Source organism: Myxocyprinus asiaticus, chromosome 48, assembly GCF_019703515.2.
Source record: "Myxocyprinus asiaticus isolate MX2 ecotype Aquarium Trade chromosome 48, UBuf_Myxa_2, whole genome shotgun sequence".
NCBI classification, from domain to species: Eukaryota; Metazoa; Chordata; class Actinopteri; order Cypriniformes; family Catostomidae; genus Myxocyprinus; species Myxocyprinus asiaticus.
The window spans coordinates 3,026,413-3,051,306 of NC_059391.1; the positions used below are offsets into that span (position 1 = coordinate 3,026,413).

The following is a 24,894-nucleotide window of genomic DNA, read 5'->3' on the forward strand; positions in this document are numbered from 1 at the left end:
AAAACCTGAATGAGTGGTTGCATACCAGCTCCTTTTATACCCGTATGTCCGGGGGAGTGGCATGCAAATACCACTCGCCAATTTTTATTGGCCTTTTATCAAAGACCAGAGGTGTCTCGGGCTCCCAAGAGTGACTCCTAGTGTCACTACATCGACACCAACGTCTCGTTCCCTCCATCAGGGAACGGAGGTTACACCAGTAACCATGACGTTTTATATTTTATTTGTAACATATTCTCTCAAATGCAAACATCTATATTTCTATGAATTCCTACAAATCCCATAAATGAATACAAATATTAGATTGCATAAGTGAAAGACCTGGATCTCCACTTCATGTTTGCATGTTGTACTCTAAAATATATCTCACAAACAAATAGTGGAATTGGAAATCATTAAACATATATGGCAATTTAAAATGATATATATATATATATATATATATATATATATATATATATATATATATATATGGATGGACAGACGGACGGACAGACAGACAGACAGTTAGATAGGTATATTCTGCAGAGTGGCAGATGTGCTGACATGATCCAGCATCTTCTCACTGCGTTCACCAGCTCAAAGACGCAAGATTCAGGGACTCCAGCAGCTAAATATAGACCACCACTGCCGCCTGTGTGTGTGTGTGTGTGTGTCCACACAGCTCGATGTAATATTCATGGCAGGATTTGGCAGCTTCATAAGACATCATGTCTTGAATATTGAAGCGAATTTGTCATATGCTGTGCTCATACTGATAAGAAGAATCTCAACCATAAAACCACACATAACACACAAATGACACAGTTTCCTGAGAGTAACCCATACATAGAATCATAATATAGTTATCCTGCAATTCTTCTCTGAAAATACTGTAAATGCTTGCTCGTGCCATTTATTACACTGCATTCTGCACAGTAATTTCATCAACTCATTAATTCTGATTCACGTCCTGTACAATTGCACATAAGAGCACAATGAGTAGTGAAATGTAAGCCATTATGATTATTATGATGCTATTGCCCATATGTTTATTGATTTATCATGATTTGTTCTTTCTTATTCTCACTCCAAAAACCGTTTCTGTGGTAGCTTCGCTTTTCAGGATTGCCTGCATTTCATATCACCTACAATTACCTCCCTTTGGCCACATGCAGATACACTATATTGCCAAAAGTATTCGCTCACCTGCCTTTAGACTCATATGAACTTAAGTGACATCCCATTCTTAATCCATAGGGTTTAATATGACGTCGGCCCACCCTTTGCAGCTATAACAGCTTCAACTATTCTGGGAAGGCTTTCCACAAGGTTTAGGAGTGTGTTTATGGGAATTTTTGACCATTCTTCCAGAAGCACATTTGTGAGGTCAGACACTGGTGTTGGACGAGAAGGCCTGGCTCACAGTCTTCGCTCAAATTCATCCCAAAGGTGCTCTATCGGGTTGAGGTCAGGACTCTGTGCAGGCCAGTCAAGTTCTTCCACACCAAACTCGCTCATCCATGTCTTTATGGACCTTGCTTTGTGCACTGGTGCACAGTCATGTTGGAACAGGAAGGGGCCATCCCCAAAGTTGGGAGCATGGAATTGTCCAAAATCTCTTGGTATGCTGAAGCATTCAGAGTTCCTTTCACTGTAACTAAGGGGCCAAGACCAGCTCCTGAAAAACAACCCCACACCATAATCCCCCCTCCACCAAACTTCACAGTTGGCACAATGCAGTCAGACAAGTACCGTTCTCCTGGCAACCGCCAAACCCAGACTCATCCATCAGATTGCCAGATGGAGAAGCGTGATTCGTCACTCCAGAGAACGTGTCTCCACTGCTCTAGAGTCCAGTGGCGGCGTGCTTTACACCACTGCATCCGACGCTTTGCATTGCACTTGGTGATGTATGGTGTTGGATGCAGCTGCTCGGCCATGGAAACCCATTCCATGAAGCTCTCTACGCACTGTTCTTGAGCTAATCTGAAGGCCACATGAACTTTGGAGGTCTGTAGCGATTGACTCTGCAGAAAGTTGGCGACCTCTGTGCACTATGCGCCTCAGCATCCGCTGACCCCGCTCTGTCATTTTATGTGGCCTACCACTTCGTGGCTGAGTTGCTGTCATTCCCAATCGCTTCCACTTTGTTATAATACCACTGACAGTTGACTGTGGAATATTTAGTAGCGAGGAAATTTCACGACTGGACTTGTTGCATAGGTGGCATCCTATCACAGTACCATGCTGGAATTCACTGAGCTCCTGAGAGCGGCCCATTCTTTCACAAATGTTTGTAGAAGCAGTCTGCATGCCTAGGTGCTTCATTTTATACACCTGTGGCCATGGAAGTGATTGGAACACCTGAATTCAGTTATTTGGATGGGTGAGCGAATACTTTTGGCAATATAGTGTATGTGCATATGTTACAGTGGATATTCTGAATAAGGTGTTTACATGATCCAAAATTTTGATTAATACAGTAATATGGAATCCGTTTTATTCCTATTTCAAGAAAGCTAAATATTGACTTAGTTTGGCCATGGCAATCAGGTTAACACATTTACATGACACATCAGAATACGCCAAATTCTGATAATACAATTATACAACGTTAATTGCACCAGGCAAATAATGCTGGCTTTTGTAAACAAGGCGCAATCTATAATAAGCCTAATTTACATATAAATAAGGTGTTTTGTGCTGAAAAGGAAGACAGTGACTTAATTTAAAAATGCAATGCACAATAGCGGTTAGTGAACCACCCACAATCCCTTTTACTTCCATTTAAAAGCAAGATCATGTAAGGATATTTTGCATTCCACTGTGAAAAACTCTGTTGTGCGAATTCATATGACAAGAAGGCATGTAGATGATCGAAACATCACACACTGATCCCTTGGCTCAATACAAATACATAATTCAAAGCTGCATGATTTTATTGTTGCAGGAAATGAAGTAGATGATATATTTTAACATTTTGAATATAATATTACTTGTTATTTGTGATTTTTTATTAATTAAAACCAGAAGCCCTGGAGCGTGTCTGAAATAATTATGCATGCTCAAAATCTAGTGTCACCACATCTTAAGATGCATGTTTTTGTGCGTACCCCTCAGAATTTCGGGCTGTGTATGTTTTTAATAGTGGCCAACCGATGTATCGCCAAGGCCGATAAATCGGCTGATATTCGTTCGACCACAAGTCTTTAATGTTCATATTATTGTCTCGGTATGTAAGTATATTTTTGGAAAGTGTTCAGGTTGCCATATACATTTACACACCCAACTGAACAGAATAAAAGTTTAAGAGTTTATCAGAGCATTTACACAGCTGAGGTCTATCTCTCAATCCACACACACATTCAATTCCCAGGACAGATATGAGAACAGGCGGTCATAAAGTCACACACTGTAAACTCTACGACGCTCTGGGGTCCAAACCCAGTATGAATGTGTGTGATTATTACACGCTCAGTGGATGATAATGGTCTTTTTTTTTAATTAGGCCTATTTTTAGACACACTCTGATGGCAGGTATTGGCTCGTGTTTACAGAAAGGCCCCCGGACAGTCAGGCATATGTTAGGAAACAGAATTATTTCAACCACCTGCTGTTGCACGTGATATGAATTGGCATGACTTCTGCGTGTGTGTGTGCTTGCGTGCCTGTATATGTATGCTAGACAAATGTGCTAATAATGTCTTCTTTGAAAAAGAAAAGTCTGTTTGTGCTCTTTTGATTATTTTTTATGTATTTATTTACGTAATGAGCAAACCAGAGCTTCATTTTAATTTATGCAGTATGAAAATTTGATATGCAGGCACTTATATATGATATTGTGATAGGATCATTCTCATAAAACTGTGAAATCACAGTGAGTTTGGAATTCATATCATTTGAATGGGTAAAGGAAATTCTGCTAGTATCACTGTGTAACGGGGTAAGGGATGGGCGAGGAGGAGGCGGAAAGCGGCTGAACAGTCAATGTAAAGTTTAATGATATAAATGAACTTAAAACAACATAAAACAAAGACACACACAATGCGGCCACGTGCATCTCTTTCTCTTGAACTGGTGCCTCCGGCTCGTCTTTATCCCCCTCCCGGCTGATTAGCCCGATTCAGGGCCGGCTGTGTGTCCTCACGGCCCGGCCCTGCCCTCCTCCTCGTCACACTCCTCCATCGCCCGACTCAGGTTGGGGAAACCCCCAGCATGATGCACTCCCCTCCCCTCCCTTCTTGGAGGCGGGGCGTTGCTGTTCCAGCTGTGCCTGCCAGCAGGACTTCCCCGCCTTTCTGGAGCCCTGGGAGAGTCGAGGGGAGGGAAAGTGGAGAGGGAAAGAGCGAGGTGGAGTGACAGAGAGAGAGAGAGAGAGAGAGAGAGAGAGAGAGTAGAGAAAATGAAAAACTTGCTCGCCGGTTCCCGGACACGCTGTCACCCGGTCCTCAACTGCTCCACTGTCCTCTGGCTGACGACAGCTCGCTCCTCCCCCGGCAGACGGCAGCGAGCCCTCTGACCCCTGGTGGATGGAACCGCTCCTCCCCTTCTCGGCGGACTGCAGCGGTTCCTCCGGTTCTTGCCGGCTGGCAGTGACCCCTCCATCCTCAGACAGACGGCTGCAGCTGCTCCTTTGGCGGATGGCAGCAGCAGCGAGGACTCCACGACAGTGCATCCCTCCTACCTCCTGGTTTTCGGCACCAATGTAACGGGGTAAGGGATGGGTAAGGAGGAGGCGGGAACCGGCTGAACAGTCAACATAAAGTTTAATGATATAAATGAACTTAAAACAACATAAAACGAAAACACACAGACACACACAATGCAGCCGCGTGCGTCTCTCTTTCTCTCTCGAACTGGCGCTTCTGGCTCGTCTTCATCTCCCTCCTGGCTGATTAGCCCGATTCAGGGCCGACCATTTGTCCTCACGGCCCGGCCCGCCCTCCTCCTCGTCACACACTGATATATACAGTATATATTGATTTACATGTTAAGTCAGTGCAATTGATTATATATATATAAAAAAATACCGCATTGCAAAATTGAATACAATTACTCATGACTTACGGATGTTTTGCCAGCGGGAGGCAGTCAGCACAGCTCCAGCTGTACAGGCAACAAACCACACTTACGAGCAGGCAGCACAATAAAAAGAGGTGGGCGCGTTCTTGCGTTTGAAGACAGTTGGACAGAGCACAACTCTAAATGTAGGGGTCTCGAGACTTGTTTTTCCAAGTTTCAAACTACACTTGACAGCACCCTTGAGCATTTATGCTCAAGATGCTGAAAACCTGTGAAACATGACGCAACCACAGTGAAATGCTCCAAAAGCATCTGTGTGATACTTGTGCACATAGACCAACAAAAATAGCACATGCGTGAGACCGTGTCTTGTGAGAACAGCCTGGTCTGCAAGATGGATTGCTGAGGACTGTAGTGACTTTCATAATGTCTAATTACTCATCTGCCACAATAGTAAAATGTCTTTGAATTTCTGAATTATGTTATATACATATATCAAATTACATTGATTTATTTGATCATTATATTATATTTTGACTTATCTTTATTTGGGGTCCTTCTCAGCAAATATTAATTTATCAGATTAATTGTGATTAATTTGGTTAATGAATCGACATCTCATGTAATTAATAAGATTAAAAAATGTAAACAATTGATAGCCCTAATATAGTATTTAAAAAAATCCTTTACATTTCTTTTTCAAAACTTGTCTTTTGCTAGTCCTGTTACACTCGAAATGTTAAATGTTACAGGGTTGAAGACTGTGCAGAAATGTCTCATCGGCCTAAACTTGTACATATCATCAGCACCATACAATACTGTATTGTCACTATTCTTGTGCTTTGTGCCAGTAACAAGGCTAATATACCGTAAGTGTAAACATAATGAAATACTGATAAAAACAGTAAGAAGGACACTTTACAATAAGGGTCTATTTAATAATATTGGTCCCACTTTATATTAGGTGTCTTTAACTACTATGTACTAACATTAACATTCATCTACTACAATGTATGTATTGTGTAAATACATGTTGTTCTGCAAAATTCTTACAAAATTCACATTTGCTGCTACTAAGTTTGAGGAAATATACAGGTATGTTTAGGAGTAGGGGTAGGGGTAATGGTTTGGGTAGTGTTTCATTGTAAGGTTAACAGTGTAAATACAGATGCAATTAAATGCAGGTATTTGTAAGTACAATGCAATAACATGTATGTACACAATAAGTACATTGCATTAAATTCTTAAGTACATAGGAGTTAAAAGCACCTAATATAAAGTGGGTCCATAACATTAGTTTTTTTTATATAATTTAAATAATGTGACTAAGTTTATTATTTGATTAATTAAACTAGTAATAATTCAAGGGGACACACATAATGGCACTGTTACCTGGGAATAATCCAGTAGCTTTTATGAAAACTCATTTCAGATGTTGTATTTTAGTTGCACTGTTACAATAACCCCTCCTCTCTCCAACAAGATGGCATTTATCATGTTGTTTTTGTGTGTGTGTGTGTGTGTGTGTAGTTTGTGTGCTGTACACTCAAACGGTGGTCAACAGGGAGTGGCGAGAGGTATGATGTCATAATCTTTATTAAACTATACACTGTACATTTTTAAAAACACTGCTGTGCAGAAACTGTATTTTCAATGTTCAGTGCTTTTATTAATGCTGCTGATGTTATTTTGTAGTTTGGCAGGACAGAAGTCATCGATAACACGCTGAATCCAGACTTTGTGCACAAATTCATCCTCGACTACTTCTTTGAAGAGAGACAAAATTTACGCTTTGACCTGTGAGTATATTCAGCATGCAAATGTGTGTGCGTTTATATATTTGTGTAAAAGTTGCAGGTCTGTTCTGGGTCACGGACAGCTGGGGAAAAAAATGCTCAATTAAAATAATACAATTAAACTAACCATATAATAGCGTATAGATCCAAAGGCAAAATAAATCGGCTTATCAACTTTTAAAAGGGAGGAGAAAACTCTTCCCTCTGTTTTTATTGTAGCTGACATCAGTTCGTCCAATCAGGCAAATTAGGCAAATTCCAACTTTATGACAAAACTACCAACATGGTCTCATGACAACTCCTAATTATTCGTACGAGATGGCGAAATCGTAAGATATCATATGACTTGGCTCATCCGAAAAGGTACAACTTTTAGACCAACCAATCAACAAAGAGAATTTTAAATTGATACAATACAGGCATCAAATGTTAGCTAGCCTCCTTTCCAAAACTACTAAAAAAAGGAAACGTCAGTAAACAAATTTGGTGACTCATTCCGTATTTATTTCTGCAGTACAAATGACTGATCTATGGCAATAACCTGTAAAACGCTTCCCTCATCTCATTCCAAACTCTGATGTTTTTTACTTCTATGGTACACAAAACTTATTTTCCTATAAAAATCATGGTTAAGTTTAGGGTTATCATAATAATATTGTTCGTTGGATCATTTATTTTTCTCTGGGACTAAAAGTCGTTCATTTTTGTATCGTACGATTTCGTACGATTTTTCCATCTTGTACTATTATTGCAACTTGCCATGAGCGGGTTGAAACTACACAAAGTACAAGAAAATTCTGTTTCACTTGCAGTGAAGATAAACATGGTTTATGCTGACCAAAATGTGTTTTGTACAGTAAATAATTGGCTTAATAAATATAAAAAATTTCATGTTTGGTTTTAAAGCCGTTTTTGTTAATTTGTTTACTTTTGTAAACAATTTTGGTAATATGTTTGGTCGCCACGTCATGTTCAATATAAAATCTGGTTCAATTGGCAATAGCCAATTGAGAACGATTGCTGTAAACGATACCTTTAGGAATAGTTCAGCTGGGTCTTATTGTATTATAAAACCAATATGGTGAACACACCATGTTGTTTTCCATTTTACTCATTTACTGTGCTGCAATTAAGCTTATACTGACATTTAGAAAGTGCTGCTTTCCCAAACAACATTTGAGACCTTTTAATTCAGTTTTGTACAATTACATACACAAACACACACAAACACACACACACATGTTGGTGCAGCTATCATTATGAAGACTCTCCATAGACATAATGATTTTTATACTGTACAAACTATAGATTCTATCCCCTAACCCTAACCCTACCCCTAAACCTAACCCTCACAAAAAACTTTCTGCATTTTTACATTTTCAATAAAACATCCTTTAGTATGTTTTCTTAAGCAATTTGAATTATGGGGACACTAGAAATGTCCTCATAAACCACATTTATAGCATAATACCCTTGTAATTACCAGTTTGTAATCTAAAAAAAAGTCCTCGCAAACCACTTAAACCTGCCCATACATGCACACACACTCAACCTGCAGGGTTTTGGCTTGCTTACGCTCAGTGAAGCACATACAGCACTATCCCAGAAATTACATTTATGCATTATTCATCACCGTGACACACATGCACACAGTCAAACACACACTGCACATCTTCCATTAGCACATCTACACAGAATAACAGCGGCATGATCCACACATACAGTACTTTACAGTTAAAGATCGTCTAGAGACACACAACACGCATTATTCACAAGCGTTTATAAACATAGCCTGAATTAAACATCACTGGCACGCATGTGTGTGTACACCTGACTATATACACCTGTTCCGTTTTCACCCTAATTGCTCTTCAGCCCTACTCTGACAACTGATTTTCGATTTTTTTCTTTTAGTTGTGTCCGCTAAGGCAAACACAACATTGCTATTGCTCATCATTATATACATATTTATAATTTATATATATATATATATATATATATATATATATATATATATATATATATATATATATATATATATATATAATAAATATATAATGATGAGCTTAGAGATGATTTGTACATGTGTGTTTGGTCAGATAAGGACATGTTTGCAGTCTCCTGCGATGAATATCTGCACGTGCTGACGCTGCTCACACTTAACTTCACAGCGGGAGAGAGAGAAACAAAGACAGAGAGACAAAGAGAGAGAGATTAATCTATTAATATGCTGTTTTATTTGCACATATATTTTCAGCTTTGGCAATATTGTATTGTTTACAATCATGCCAATAAAGCTATTTATAATTGAACTGAACGAAGAGAGAGAGAGAGAGAGAGAAAGACAAGCCAAGGTTTCATGCTGAGAGGGGATAACATATATCCCAACATGACAGGTTTGTCCTCAAACATGTAGGTTTTGTTTTCATTCAGAACATTCCAGAATGTATAGAGAACATCAGAGGAAAAGAGAAGCAGTAAAATATTTGATGATTAACGTCCGGCATAGGAGCAGCTTAGTAGCGGTGTAATACATTTTAAGTGTCAAAACTGAAAACAACAATAACAAGACTTAAAGTAAAATGTGTCATTTTTTGATGTTAAAATACTTCCTCATATCCCAGTTTGATGTGCAGAGTCAGTGATTCAAAGGTTGACTTCCTGAAAAGTGTGAACTGTGGCATTATAAAAATGTAATGCTATGTTTGGAATAGCATACATCCATGCTATACTAAAACTATTTTTGTAGTATGCATTAGGGTTCCCCTTCTGTCACTCACTTGACATTGTGACGATGTAGTGACACTAGGGCTCGCCCTTGGGAGCCCCAAACACCTCTAATCTTCGAGAAAAGGCCAATGAGAATTGGCGAGTGGAATTTGCATGCCACTCCCCCGGACATACAGGTATAAAAGGAGCTGGCTCGCAACCACTCATTCAGATTTTTTCTTCAGAGCCGAGCGGTTGTGTGTCAGCGAGCTGAATTCCACTGCCGGTCCATTCACCTCGGATAGAAGTGTATGCTGTTGGATATACGGCACATTCCAGCGGCTTTCTCTCCTTCTGCACGCTTAGTGCAGACTATGCCCCTGGGCGCTTCGACAGCGCTACTAAGAACATACACTATATTGCCAAAAGTATTCGCTCATCTGCCTTTAGACGCATATGAACTTAAGTGACATCCCATTCTTAATCCATAGGGTTTAATATGACGTCGGCCCACCCTTTGCAGCTATAACAGCTTCAACTCTTCTGGGAAGGCTTTCCACAAGGTTTAGGAGTGTGTTTATGGGAATTTTTGACCATTCTTCCGGAAGAGCATTTGTGAGGTCAGACACTGATGTTGGACGAGAAGACCTGGCTCGCAGTCTTCGCTCTAATTCATCCCAAAGGTGCTCTATCGGGTTGAGGTCAGGACTCTGTGCAGGCCAGTCAAGTTCTTCCACACCAAACTCGCTCATCCATGTCTTTATGGACCTTGCTTTGTGCACTGGTGCGCAGTCATGTTGGAACAGGAAGGGGCCATCCCCAAACTGTTCCCACAAAGTTGGGAGCATGGAATTGTCCAAAATCTCTTGGTATGCTGAAGCATTCAGAGTTCCTTTCACTGGAACTAAGGGGCCAAGCCCAGCTCCTGAAAAACAACCCCAAACCATAATCCCCCCTCCACCAAACTTCACAGTTGGCACAATGCAGTCAGACAAGTACCGTTCTCCTGGCAACCGCCAAACCCAGACTCGTCCATCAGATTGCTAGATGGAGAAGCGTGATTCGTCACTCCAGAGAACGCATCTCCACTGCTCTAGAGTCCAGTGGTGGCGTGCTTTACACCACTGCATCCGACACTTTGCATTGCACTTGGTGATGTATGGCTTGGATACAGCTGCTCGGCCATGGAAACCCATTCAATGAAGCTCTCTGTGCACTGTTCTTGAGCTAATCTGAAGGCCACATGAACTTTGGAGGTCTGTAGCGATTGACTCTGCAGAAAGTTGGCGACCTCTGCGCACTATGCGCCTCAGCATCCGCTCACCCCGCTCTGTCATTTTACGTGGCCTACCACTTCGTGGCTGAGTTGCTGTCATTCCCAAATCGCTTCCACTTTGTTATAATACCACTGACAGTTGACTGTGGAATATTTAGTAGCGAGGAAATTTCACGACTGGACTTGTTGCACAGGTGGCATCCTATCACAGTACCATGCTGGAATTCACTGAGCTCCTGAGAGCGGCCCATTCTTCACAAATGTTTGTAGAAGCAGTCTGCATGCCTAGGTGCTTCATTTTATACACCTGTGGCCATGGAAGTGATTGGAACACCTGAATTCAATTATTTGGATGGGTGAGCGAATACTTTTGGCAATATAGTGTATATCTCTGCAAAGAGTATATTTTCCTATATTAGAGCAGCATATTGACGTGAACGTCTTTTTAAAGACCTGTCTTATTAAAGATGCCGTTCCGTCTTTGTGTTATTCCTGGATGCAGTCGTTATCTCTCCACCTCCGATGGCCACGGGCACTGCCGCACATGTCTGGGCCACGCTCACACTGAGGCAGCGTTTGTGGATGGTTCGTGTTCTCATTGCAAGAACATGACTATGGCAACGTTGCGGTCGCGGCTTTCCTTCCTCGGAGGAAAAGCCCCTCCAGCCAACCCCCATGCTGGGCCTTCTGCCTATGGGTATGAGGCCGGCCCGGCTGGTGCTGGAGGTGATTTGGGGACTCCAATGGGCGTTTCCTCGTCGGGTAAATCCCTGCGGACCTCCCGTTCCCCAGCATGCTCATTTGCCCCGTCAAGTTCCGAGGTGAGACCAGCTCACCTCACGGCCAGCTTAATGTCTCCTTCGGGGCTTGTGAGCAGGATGAGTTCTCGATCGCTGCATCGGAGAGAGCGCTGGCGATGTCGGATGCTGAGGACTCGACTGGGTGTGCCCGCCCAGTCTGAGTCCAACGCAGAGCTGACTGCCATGCTTGCCCATGCTGTCGCGAGTGTCGGGTTGGACTGGAATCCTCCACCCTCCCCTTAGCTCTCACGGCTAGATGATTGGTTCCTGGGTTCAGGGCGCCGCTCACAGTCGCCGCTCACTCTCCCCGGTTCAGAGCATTTCTTTTCTCGGCATGGAATTAGACTCTCTCTCAATGATAGCGCGCCTCACAAGCGAGCGTATGCAGTCGGTGCTGAACTGCCTGAAGTCATTCAGGCTCCTGGGGCATATGGCATCCTCAGCGGCGGTCATGCCGCTCGGGTTGATGCATATGAGACCACTTCAGCACTGGCTTCAGACTCGAGTCCTGAGATGGGCATGGCGCCATGGCACACATCGCGTGGATATCACGCCACTCTGCCGCCACTTATTCAGCCCTTGGACAGACCTTGCGTTTCTGCGGGCAGGAGTTCCCCTACAGCAAGTGTCCAGACACGTCGTGGTAACCACAGATGCCTCCAAATTGGGCTGGGGCGCCGTGTGCAACAGGCACGCAGCCGCTGGCTCCTGGACAGGACCACGGCTGTGTTGGCACATCAACTGCCTCGAGTTGCTGGCTGTACTGCTCGCCCTACGGAGGCTATTGCCGTTGATCCGGGGAAAGCATGTGTTGGTCCGGTCGGACAACACAGCGACAGTAGCATATATAAATCGCCAAAGCGGCCTACGCTCTTGTCGCATGTCGCAACTCGCCCGCCATCTCCTCCTCTGGAGTCAGCAGTGGCTGCGGGCCACTCATATCCCGGGCAGCCTCAATGCCACAGCGGATGTGCTGTCACGGCAGTGGAGACTCCACCCCCAGGTGGTCCAGCTGATTTGGAATCGATTCGGCAAAGCACAGGTAGACCTGTTCGCTTCCCGGGAATCCTCCCACTGCCCACTCTGGTATTCCCTAACGGGAACTCCCCTCGGGACAGATGCGCTGGCACACAGCTGCCCCCGGGGGCTGCGCAAATACGCATTCCCCCAGTGAGCCTACTTGCACAGACCCTGTGCAAGGTCAGGAAGCACGAGGAACAGGTCACCCTCATGGCGCCGTACTGGCCCACTCAGACTTGGTTCTCGGATATCACGCTCCTCGTGACAGCCCCTCCCTGGCAGATTCCCCTGAGGAAGGACCTCCTCTCGCAAGGTCTTTCCCCCCTGAAAGAATAGGAAAGAAAAAGAACACCTTCCCCAGCGCGTGTAATAGCGTTAGATGGCCCCAGCCGAATCTAATACTCTGTGGAGAAAAAAACATAGAGAGAGGCGGCTGGCGCAGCCTGCTCCCCCACTAGTTACGTTGCTTCCCCCCCTCTGGGATGTGGGGAACTACATGACATCTTGTGGGGTGTTGGGGAAGGTTACGTGCGGACTGATGCACCTGCTATTACGCACGCAGCAGCTTGCTTGCACCTGCATCGGCAGTTCACGTAACATGGTCCAGCTGTCGTGGCATTTTTCTATAGGGACCCCTAGTGTCACTACATCGACACAACGTCGAGTGAGTGACAGAAGGGGATCGTCTCAGTTACTGTTGTAACCTCTGTTCCCTGATGGAGGGAACGAGACGTTGTGTCCCTCTTGCCACAACGCGGTACTATCCTCTGAAATGATCGGGACATTGTCTCGGCTCCTCAGCACAAAACCTGAATGAGTGGTTGCGAGCCAGCTCCTTTTATACCTGTATGTCCGGGGGAGTGGCATGCAAATTCCACTTGCCAATTCTCAATGATCTTTACTGAAAGATTAGAGGTGTTTGGGGCTCCCAAGGGCGAGCCCTAGTGTCAGTACATCGACACAACGTCTTGTTCCCTCCATCAGGGAACGGAGGTTACAACAGTAACCGAGACGTTTTTCCCTGTCTAATCAACCAAATTTTAGGAACTTCCCCTTCAGCATTTTTTTTTTTTTTTTGTGAATACATCTAAAAAAGATAAACATAAATGATGATGAAAGCCAAATATTAAATGCCATGGATCAATATTTACAGAGTAATTCTGTTATTTTCTAGAGGAGGGATCAAAATTACAATTTTCACCTATGATTTTGGAGCAAAACAACAGGTCAAAAAATAACCTTAGGAAGGTGTCAGCATCATTATTTGATTTTTACATAGAGATATGTAGGTCTATTACTATAATCAGTTGACTTCAGCACCCCTCATTGCATAATATGTCAGTGGTGTCCAAAAATGGGAAAATACTTTTTTTTGTGTTGTTTTTCCAAAGGTCAGCAGCCATATCACCCTGTAGCGCTAGACAGGTTACCCACTGAAGCTAAGCAACGTTAAGCCTGGTTAGTTCCTGGATGAGACACCTTCGGAGAAAAAATATGGTTGCTGCTGGAAGAGGTGTTAGGTAGGCCAGCAGGGGGTGCTCACCCTGTGGTCTGTGTGGGTTCTAATGCCCCAGTAAAGTGACGGGACACTGTACTGTAAAGAGCCACCGTCTTTCAGATGAGACTTTTAACCGAGGTCCTGTGGTCGTTAAAAATCCCAGGGCACTTCTCATAAAAGAGTAGGGGAGTAACTCCGGTGTCCTGGCCAAATTCCCCCAATTGGCCCTTCTCAATCATGGCCTCCAAATAATCCCCATCAATGAATTGGCTCTATAACTTCACTCTATCCAGCTGGTGTGTGGTGAGCATACTGGTGCACTATGTCTGCCGTCGCATCATCCAGGTGGATGCTGCACACTGGTGGTGGTTGAGGAGAGTCCCCTGTTCACTATGTAAAGTGCTTTGAGTGTACTGTCAGAAAAGCACTATATAAATGTAACATTCATTCATTCATTCAAAGTTGGAATGCCTCAACTCTAGAAGTATTAAAAGGGTCATAATGATATTTTGGCATACAAGAGTTCATTGTACTCAAAAAACATACAGTATGTTTTAGAACTCATCTCATGTTGAGACTAATTTAAAGCAATTTTTTCTAATTCTTTATCCAAGCCTGGCGCGTTTATGCCTTGATTTAAATTTTTTAATGTGGACCTAATTGATAACAAATGCAGGGACAAAGTTGTATATATGGAGTCTAAGCGTATCATTGTTGGTGATTTCCAGTGTCATTCACATTTTATTTGTCATACCCTGTTGCTCCTAAGGTTAAAGAGGCTTATTACGAAATCATATTTAGGATTTGTCCTTCGCAGAAGAAATTTCAGTTCGATATGGAACCTTGTATCTTCTGCTCTTCCTTTCTAAAACCTTTGAACATTTTTTTTTTCTATCAGATTTTTAAAAAATTAAATTTTTGGGTGCTGTCAGCAAAAGTTTATTATATTTCTCCCATTGTTTTGCAAGTTACTCTTTTTTTTTTCAAAAGCAATTTGAATCCCATATTTATGACCTTGTAAACATGGTACTTTTGTTGGGTAAATATTTAGGCATCGGCTAAATATTCACGCATCGATAATCTGTAAATTGTCCTGTTAATATATCTGTATTTTTTTCCAGATATAAATAGGGCAGCTAGTTGCACAATAGTTTTTGTCTCTTCATAGATGTTTCTCAACAACACTTTGGTAAAGTGTGAGCAGCAGAGTTACTTAAAGGGGGTCGCACACCGGACGTATCTGGCGGACGACATAGCGTGTTCTAAAATTAGAAACTATTATTTTCCATGAAGGTATGGACACCGCCGCTGCCGCTCAACACCTTTTGGTTGGTGCCCAGCTACGACTCCGGAGGCTGCTCAAAATTCGGCTGCACCACGGAGCATAACTCCTTAACTCAAAACTTTTGTGTGATTCACAACTGTGGACTGCCACCTGCAATGCATCGACGAGTTCAGTATTAAATAAAGTAAATGTTATATCACCCCCTTATGGTCTCCCAAAACTGTTATGACAGACTACATTAAATGGAAGGCCAACTGACAGTGAATTGGAAAGCACAGAAATTAGACTTCTAATTAAAATGTTGGCTAATGTTAATATATAGCTGCCTCAAAAATATATTGAGAAAAAAAACATGCTGATCAATAATCAATGAATCGATATTTTATGACATTTCTAGTTATCATATTCACACATGTAAATGGAAAAAATGTAATGCCTCTTTTAATAAATTTTTCTGTGATTTTGTGAATTTGAGTTTCAAGTGCTTTAAGAAACAAAATAGAAAGATGGAAGTTATATGTTCCTCTGTGTCAAAGTATTTATTATTTTTGTGCAGTCTTGTCTAGTGACTATTCTAGTGTCTTCATACATTTACCCATCCTGTCCTTGCTCCTTGTCCATGCTTTTTTCTTTCTGTTTATTATTTGGTAGTTGTGTTTTAGAATATTGTTATGTTCCCTCTTTTGTAATGTAAATGTGCAATAAGAACACCTCGTTCTCTACTTCCGCAACTTTGTGATATCACACGGGCGCTCATTAATGCATGACCGCCTCCACAGCTAGACATCAACACCTACTTTTACATCTCACACCCTTGGCTCACCCACTGACGCTCAGTCGGAAAGATGAAGAGGAGATAGCAGGACAGAAAGGCCTACTATTCCTTCACATTTAAGGGGACTTACAGAGAACACCTTCTGGTGCCCATGGTCTGATCGGAAAAGGGTTTTGCACTTTTGATTGTCAGGTTACAAGGAGAGAGGGCAAGGACTAAAATGTAGAGTACAACACAATAAACATGAATGACCAAAGTGACAGGATCCTGAAAAAAGGGGAACATCAAACACAAAACCAGAGTAGGGCAGGGCTGGAAGCACAGACCAGGGCGGGGCTAGAGGCACAGACTGGGGCGGGGTCCGGTGGCCTGGGTGGAGGGTCCAGGTAGGGGGCGGGGTCAAGTCAAGTCATTTTTATTTGTATAGCGCTTTTCACAACACACATCGAGTCATCATTGTGTAGTTTGAATAAATATGATTGTAAACTGTGTATAAAAATTAAATAATTATTTAATAATTGTATTTAACCCCTGTGAGCTAGCTGAAGGCGACTGTGGCAAGGAACACAAAACACCATAAGATGTTAGTTAATGGAGAAAAATAACCTTGGGAGAATCCAGGCTCACTGTGGGGGCCAGTTTCCCTCTGGCTAAACAGCATGAATACAATGCCAATATTAGTTGTTTATGTGCAGTGTAGGTCATGGTTTAAGATTAGTAAACTAAGTAAGTGTTAAGGTCCAGTGTTTAAAGAAAAGATTTTTTTATGAACTATAAGATTAAAGACTAATGTCTTTGAAGTTCATCCTGGATTAACTGCAGAAGTTCACATAGATTCATTGTCCTTTGTTAGTTGGCTGATGAAGGCTTTTGTTGGCAATTAAATTATAGTCTATATATTCCATTTCAAGAGTGTAGTCCATCAATAGACAAAGGTGATGCAAGCAGAGATCAATGAGGTGCATTGCAGTTCAACCGGCAGGTCATTTCGGTGAGGTTCGGTGGGGTCCATTTTAAGTCCAAGGTTCAGGCAGTGGCATATGAAGTATCCAATGTCTTTCAGTTGGAGTTGGAATCAGTTCATCCTCTGAAGTCCATCATAAAAGACTGAAGTGATGTCTGGCTAGCACCGGCTGCGTTTAGTCATCATCACTTCGGTATAACAGTGGAAACTTTTTATATAAGGAGAAAAGCAAAGGCCCTAAAACTGAAGGCCCTGTGGCCCTCCATACTTAACTTTGGTTTGATTTGACAGTTCCTCATTTACACATACAAAGTGGTAGCAGTCTGATAAATAGGACCTAAACCATGTATCAGCCGCGATCAGATGATAAGAGCAAGTCATTTGTAACTCTAATAAGTGCAGTTTCTGTACTGTGATGGGGCCTAAATCCTGACTGAAATTGTTCATATACACCATTTCTCTGTAGAAATGAACATAGTTGGGAGGACACTACCTTTTCTAGTATTTTCGACATAAATGGTAGATTTTAAATCTGTCTGTAACTAGCCAATTCTCCAGGATCAAGCTGTGACTTCTTAATAAGCGGTTTGATAACTGCCATTTTAAAGTTTCTTGGAACATGTCCTAAGGATAGCGAGGAGTTAATAATAATAAGAAGAGGTTCTGAGATTACAGGGAATACCTCTTTTAAGAGCTTGGTTGGTATTGGATCTAACATACATGTTGTGGATTTTGATGTTTTTTGAAGTTTTGATTGCTCTTCATGACCTATGACAGCGAAGGATTAAAGTTGCTTGTGAGGAAATTATGAGACACTGTTTTCTGTGGTGCTGTGACAGTTGATTGCATAGTTCCAATTTTATTTTTTGATTATTTCAATTTTATCAGTAAAGAAATTCATGAAGTGATTACTTTTGTGCTGCAACGGAATATCTGGTTCAGTCGATGTCTTATACCTAACCAATTTAGCCACAGTACTGAATAAACCCCTAGGATTGTTGTGGTTATTTTCTATGAGTTTGCTAAAATATGTTGACCTGGCAGCTTTTAGTGCCTGTTTGTAGCTACAGACACTATCCTTCCATGCACTGCAAAATCCCTCTTATTTTGTATTCTTCCACTTGTGCTACATTATCAAGAGTGCTAGAGAAGACTGTATTTATAATTTCTGTTATTACTTCAGGTTCTTCTAAACTCAAAAGACTTAAAATTATATATTGTCCTCTGAGTAACAACCAAAAACTTCACTTTAAATTGTTGCAACACCTCCTCGACCCTTCTGATGAGGCTCATGCTTATAACAATAACCTGAGGGAGTAGATTCATTTAAACTAATATATTCATCCGGTTTAAGCCAGGTTTCAGTCAAACAGAGCACATTCAAACTGTGATGTGTAATAATTTCATTTGCAATTAGTGTATCTTATGTTTAGTAGCCTTACCTTTATTTGATGTTTATTTTTATTTATTTTTAAATTTCAAGTTTGACCTTAATCAAATTTTTTCTAAATGAATAAGTGAGAGGTTTGTGTTTGGTAGTTCGGGGAACAGACACAGTCTGTATATGATATCTAGGTGATACAGTCTCTATGTGTTGTAGTTTATGTGACCTGTGTGACGTCTCAAGTCAGCTAGCAGATGTTGTCTATAAATCCTATTCTGTTCTCCGGAAACCACACAGACATCTAGCCATTCAGTGACACTAATCTACTATAAACCTCGTCACCATGATGAGCAGGGAGGGGGCCAGAACATATTACAGGGTCTGACATCGTTTTGCGAGTTCACACACCTCTTTAACATTTTCTTAAGTGATCTCTGACTGGCGAAGCCAGACATCGTTAGTGCCGACATAATAACAATTCAGGAAATCTATGTTTAGCATTAGCCAGCACTTGTAAATTTGATCTGATGTCAGACGCTGGAGCCCTGGAAATGCATTTAACAACGGTGACTGGAGTCTCTATTTCCACATTCCTTACAATAGAATCACCAATTATTAAGGCTCTTTCAATATGATTCTCAGTGGCTGCATCACTGAGTAGGGAGAATTGATTGGAAACCCTAACAGGAACGGGAGACTGGTGTCACTTTGATGAGCGAGTATGCCGCCGAGACATCACCCACACCTCCACTAGTGTTCGGATGAGTCTCTAACTCATTAAACTTCTCTGTCAGCCTGACTATTCCTTACATTTATCACATGTGAATCCTTCACTGCTGATGGAAGAAGCTATAGTAAACACGTGGCATGCAATGCAGGAAGAAATAACATGAGTGGATGCCATGACTTACCGCAGTTGTTGTTGTTGTTATGGTTGTTCTTGAGCGGCGAGGGTTTGAGATTGATGTGGTTCGATGTGGTTCTTGATCAGCAGATGTTTGAGATCGATGAAATAATCCATGTAAAACACAGTGGAGAAAACAAAAGCATGCAGACGATACGTGAGATGTAGACAAGCGGAGGGAAAAAAAAGAGAGAAAATGGGTGCACGTGGTAAAATACATGAAGTTAAAACAGTAGAAAAGCGGAAAAACCCAAAGCATGTGGTAAAATGGCAAAGGATAAAACGATGAATGTATAAAAAAGAAGAAGAAGCAATGCTAAGCAGGCTAGCAAGCTACAAACACTCGTGCAGCATGCCGGCAGCAACCAGAACAGGAAGTAAACATAGAAAATGTCAGAAGAAGGCTCTGTGGTACCTCAAAAGTCTGAATGGTCCGGTGGCCAGGGAGGAGGGACCAGGTTGGGGGCGGGTCCGGCGGCTTGGGAGAAGGCTCCAGAAAGGGGGAGGGGTCCGGTGGCCAGGGAGGAGGCTCGAGGATGAAGATGGGGTCCGGCGGCCTGGGAGGAGGCTCCAGGTAGGGGCTGGGGTCCAGCGGCCAGGGAGGATGCTTGAGGAAGGGGGCGGGGTCCAGTGGCCTGGGAAGAGGCTTCAGGAACGGAGCGGGGACGAGCAGGCAGCCTCGGGACAGGGACGAGGTCAGGCAGCCTCAGGACAGTGACAAGGTTAGGCAGCCACAGAAAATTGGCAAGTATATTTAAAAATAGCCAAAATAGCTCCTTGCAAAAAACATCATTAACAGTTGTATTAACCATGAGAAAGTCGCTGAATTTGGTGACAAATTCCCCAAATTGGCAACACTGGTCATGGTGTTGAAGACCAGCCTCTCTGCTTTGGCATCTGTTGAAACATCCCAACATTAGGAAAGAGTGGCTGAAGTTTAACAGTTCCTGATTGCATCAGTGCAGTATTAGGTGTGTGGCACATTTAACTGTGGATTATCTGTGTTCAACTTCAGCGTGTAGTATATTATATGTGTTTTTGGCTCATGTCAGCATGATTGCTTGTGAACCAGTCACAATATGATTCAAGCTTTGCAAAGAAACTGTTACTGAAGGATGGGGCAGTTAAAAACACTATTAGACCTGACCGCAAAATTGTAAGTAGCCAGTTTAATTAATGAATGTTTTGTATGTCATGACTGTTTGATATTTATAGTTCACGTTGCTTCTGGGCTTTTGTAAACATTTTGATCAATTTGGATGCAATTTGTTACACAAAACCCTGAAATATATTCTTAATATAAATATATTTGAGAGGCTGCACGATATTATATAGAGGAAGAGAGCTAGAAACCGAGTGTTTCAGTCAGAGGGCCAGAGACAGGTGAAAAATTATCATATATTACTAAATTGCGATTTTTTTGGTGCTAAAAATCTTTAGTAACATCATAAGTGGAAACAGAAAATAATAGCATTGTAAAAAATTTATGTCAAGACACCTTTAATATGATATGTTTATAATTTTAGATTCTGGCTCAGAAAAAAGACTTTACGGCCATATATGGTTAAATCCCAGAGATATGGGGCTTTCATATGGCCAAAAACCATATGTGGGTCACAATGTATAAAGCTAGTTTTTCTTGTCCAACAAAACAAAGGTTTGAAGTACATAATAATGTTTAAACTAGAAAAGTACCTTTTTTTATTTGCATGAAAACAATCATGTCAAAATCTCCATTTTCGAGGGTCCAAAAATAAACTGTTATTTAGAATAAGTGACAAATGTGGCTCTTCAGTTCGTACAATACCTATACTTTGTCTAGTTTTTTGGATTTCAGAAATGTATGCACATTTTATGTACACATAAAATACTAGAATGACCTAATACTTTTGCCAAAATGTGCAATATACAACCAGAGAACACTGTGTGGCTGTATTTCACAACAGAATACACTTGACTTAATGTAACATCAGCCATGATTTTTAATATATTTTTCTTTACTTATCATTTGATCAAATGCAAACAGTTAGAGATTTTTCAAGTTAGACACACATTCAAATACATTTTTCTGAAATAAATATAAATAAATTAAAATAATTAAAATAAAAATAAAAAATGCATCATAACAGTATTTACAGTATTTCCAAGATATTAACAGCAAAAATGACACACTTCACCTTTAAGGGCTTCTGTTTTTTTTTTTTTTTTTTTTTAAGTAATATTGCAGTCATGTGTTTAGGGTTCTGGAGTTACAAAATTTCACATATTAATTTCTTTGAATATCTTTTTCCTCTAGGTATGACCTTGACTCCAAGAGTGAAAACCTGTCAAAACACGTAAGTGTTTCCCTAGAAAAGTACAAATGATTGACATTGCACTGTGTATGTACATACTAATCTCATGAGAAACTGCAGACAGGAGGCTGAATATTTTGTCTGCAAAAATTGTGATGCTTTTCAAATTTGCAAACTGCCCCTCCCAGTGGCTGAAGCTGAAACTACAGTTGCAATGGACCGCACAAGCACAAGAACTTACTTCATTGAATGGATGTGACGCGGAAGGCACAGCGTTTCCAATTTTCAAAAACATCCGAATTGTAATTACTTGAATATACTCTTAATTCAAACCCTAAACCTAAAGGCCAAAATATGTTACAGTTTTCAGCGTGTTGCTACGTCTCATGCACAGTGCGTGTGATGCAAATTTCGTCATCAGTACAGTATGCACATACTGTCCACGTGCAGCCCAGTTTTTCTAGACATGCGGACAGTCCACATCTTTGTGCTTAGTCTGCACATGCCTCTGCTGTTGACTATTCTAAAGAGTATCGCAAAGCAGTCACAGTGCACACGTGTCGAATGCATCTATAAGGGCTTGCGAGTATACTTTGAAAGGCTCAAGTGCTCGACTTTGCACAGTATGTAATGACACGTTACAAAAACGTATATCCTAAAAAAGTATACCCTAGCCTTATTTTTATTCATTAATTTTTGTATCCCCCTTTTCTCCCCAATTTGGAATGCCCAATTCCCACTACTTAGTAGGTCCTCGTGGTGGCACAGTTACTCACCTCAATCCGGGTGGTGGAGGACAAGTCCCAGTTGCCTCCACTTCTGAGATAGTCAATCCGCGCGTCTTATCACGTGGCTCGTTGTGCATGACACCGCAGAGACTCCCAGCATGTGGAGGCTCATGCTACTCTCCATGCACAACTTACCACGTGCCCCATTGAGAGCGAGAACCACTAATCGCAACCATGAGGAGGTTACCCAATGTGACTCTCTTCTTCAATTCACATCTGCCCATCAGCAAAGCATATCTGTTAAACCTGAACACTACTGAATGTTCCAGAACAGTGCTACTTTTACTAGCTAACTAAAAGAAGCAATGCTTCTGTGTTTAATACTGTAAGATCATGTTAAAACGTATGTGGCATTTGTTGGAGAGAATGTTGTTGAAGTGTCTCACAAACTTAATGACAACATGAAACAGCATTCCCGATGTATTTAACTTCCATAATGTTACCATATTTTGAGGTGAAACAGAATATTCAGTGGTAAATAATATATTTCCCAGCCGATATATGCAGCCTAATTTCTTAAAAATTACGTGACTGTGATGGTATTTTTGCAAAATGATATTACGTGGTTCATTATATGTATCACTGCAGTTCAGAGGTGAGTTGCCACTAGTGTTAATTTCAACAGGAAACTGTCGCGATACGTACTGTACAATGAGCCACTTAAAAATCATTTAGCAAAAATGTAGGTATAGTAATGTGATTTTAAGAGACCAGGTTGAATATTTACCCATTTTAATAATATTGTATCAGCCGATTATCATGACCGCTTTGGCATTAACACAAGTAATCACTTTCCTTTACATTAGTTACAAAATGTAACTAGATAGTTGTCAATGGATAATGCACATCTTACAGTTTCAAATATTGTTTGTCAATTTTGAGTTGATAATTAAGTTGTATTATATCAAATACATTGGCATTATTCTGCTCATTGCCACACTGCCTCTTCAGCAGTCGATATTGACTTAAATATTGCCTATACCAATTGACCACCAGTCAGTTCTGATTTCATATTGTCTTTGAAGTGTACTAAGATATCAGGCATGAGATGTTGCTCCTTAAAGCTGAAGAACAAACACATTTACACCAATCAATACGTACAAATATACAAATATATTGTTGATTATTTGTTGGTAACATTGTAAATGTGTTTACAGGATTTCCTGGGTCAGATGTACTGTACTCTAGGAGAGGTGGTGGGCTCGCTGGGTAGTCGTATGGAAAGACCACTCATGTAAGTCCTGCTTTCACTGAATGAAATCCTCTCATGTTCAGATTCACACTTATTTGAAACACATCACCAGATCTTATGTGGTGAAATATGGATTCAATTATCACCTAACACAGCCTTTGTAAAAATGCTTATTTGTATACAGGCGTCTTTAAAAACATGATTTTCTATTTATTAATGCATGTATGGATTTCGGATGATTGTGTGTGTTTTTGGTGACACATCGGCCAATGATATGTAATGATGTTTCTCTCAGAGGTTGTTATATAACCTGAGCTGCCTGCACTCATTCATTCACTCTGTCCTTTTTGAACAATCATTTATTCATACACTGCAGTCGCAAATACATACATGCATTCAGCAGTGTTTTCAGCCATAAGCTACTCTGAGTCATTCATGCATTATGCAGTAAGAATTATTTTCATTCTTCAACATATGTGTCCATTCCTGACATATTCACATTTGCATTGGTACATCTCTGTGCTGACTTAAACCATTGCAGGAATACTGTAATTCTCAACTCTGAAACACAATCAGTAAACATCAGTGTTGGGGTGTTACTAACTAATCAAACCTTTTTTAGTTACGTGACAGAAGCCCAGTCATTTTCTAAACACTTCGGGGCCAATTTACTAAGCAGTTGAGCAACTTTTGTGCACTGTATTTTAGCACAAAATTAGCACGTCTCTTATTCACGAACCACACACAGTCCACTTAACTATTACTTAGCTATATGCACTGATATAGTGCTGCGCCATGCATGTGTTATTCTCTCTGGGCAAAAATACCTATTTCTTATGCGAATAAGGCTTATTTCGGACTGCACCTGATTCACAAAAGTCTGCACTATTTGCCTGACGCAATAAACTGAGCAGCCTGGCTCATGAATATTAATTAGGTAATGTAACATTCTGTAAAACTGATTGGCTTTAAGCAAGTAAGTGCGTGCTAGCCATAAGAATGACCACTTACCAGCAGATACTATTTTTTATTTTTATTTTTTATCCCCTTTTCTCCCAATTTGTAATGCCCAATTCCCACTACTTAGTAGGTCCTCGTGGTGGCGCGGTTACTCACCTCAATCCGGGTGGCGGAGGACAAGTCTCAGTTGCCTCCACTTCTGAGACAGTCAATCTGCGCATTTATCATGTGGCTCATTGTGCATG

At 41.3% G+C, this 24,894-nt stretch overlaps 1 pseudogene; it reads left to right on the forward strand.

The window, feature by feature from the left end:
• The window catches only part of LOC127437235 (copine-8-like), a 75,224-nt pseudogene that overhangs the window by 13,767 nt on the left and 36,563 nt on the right, over window positions 1–24,894 (forward strand).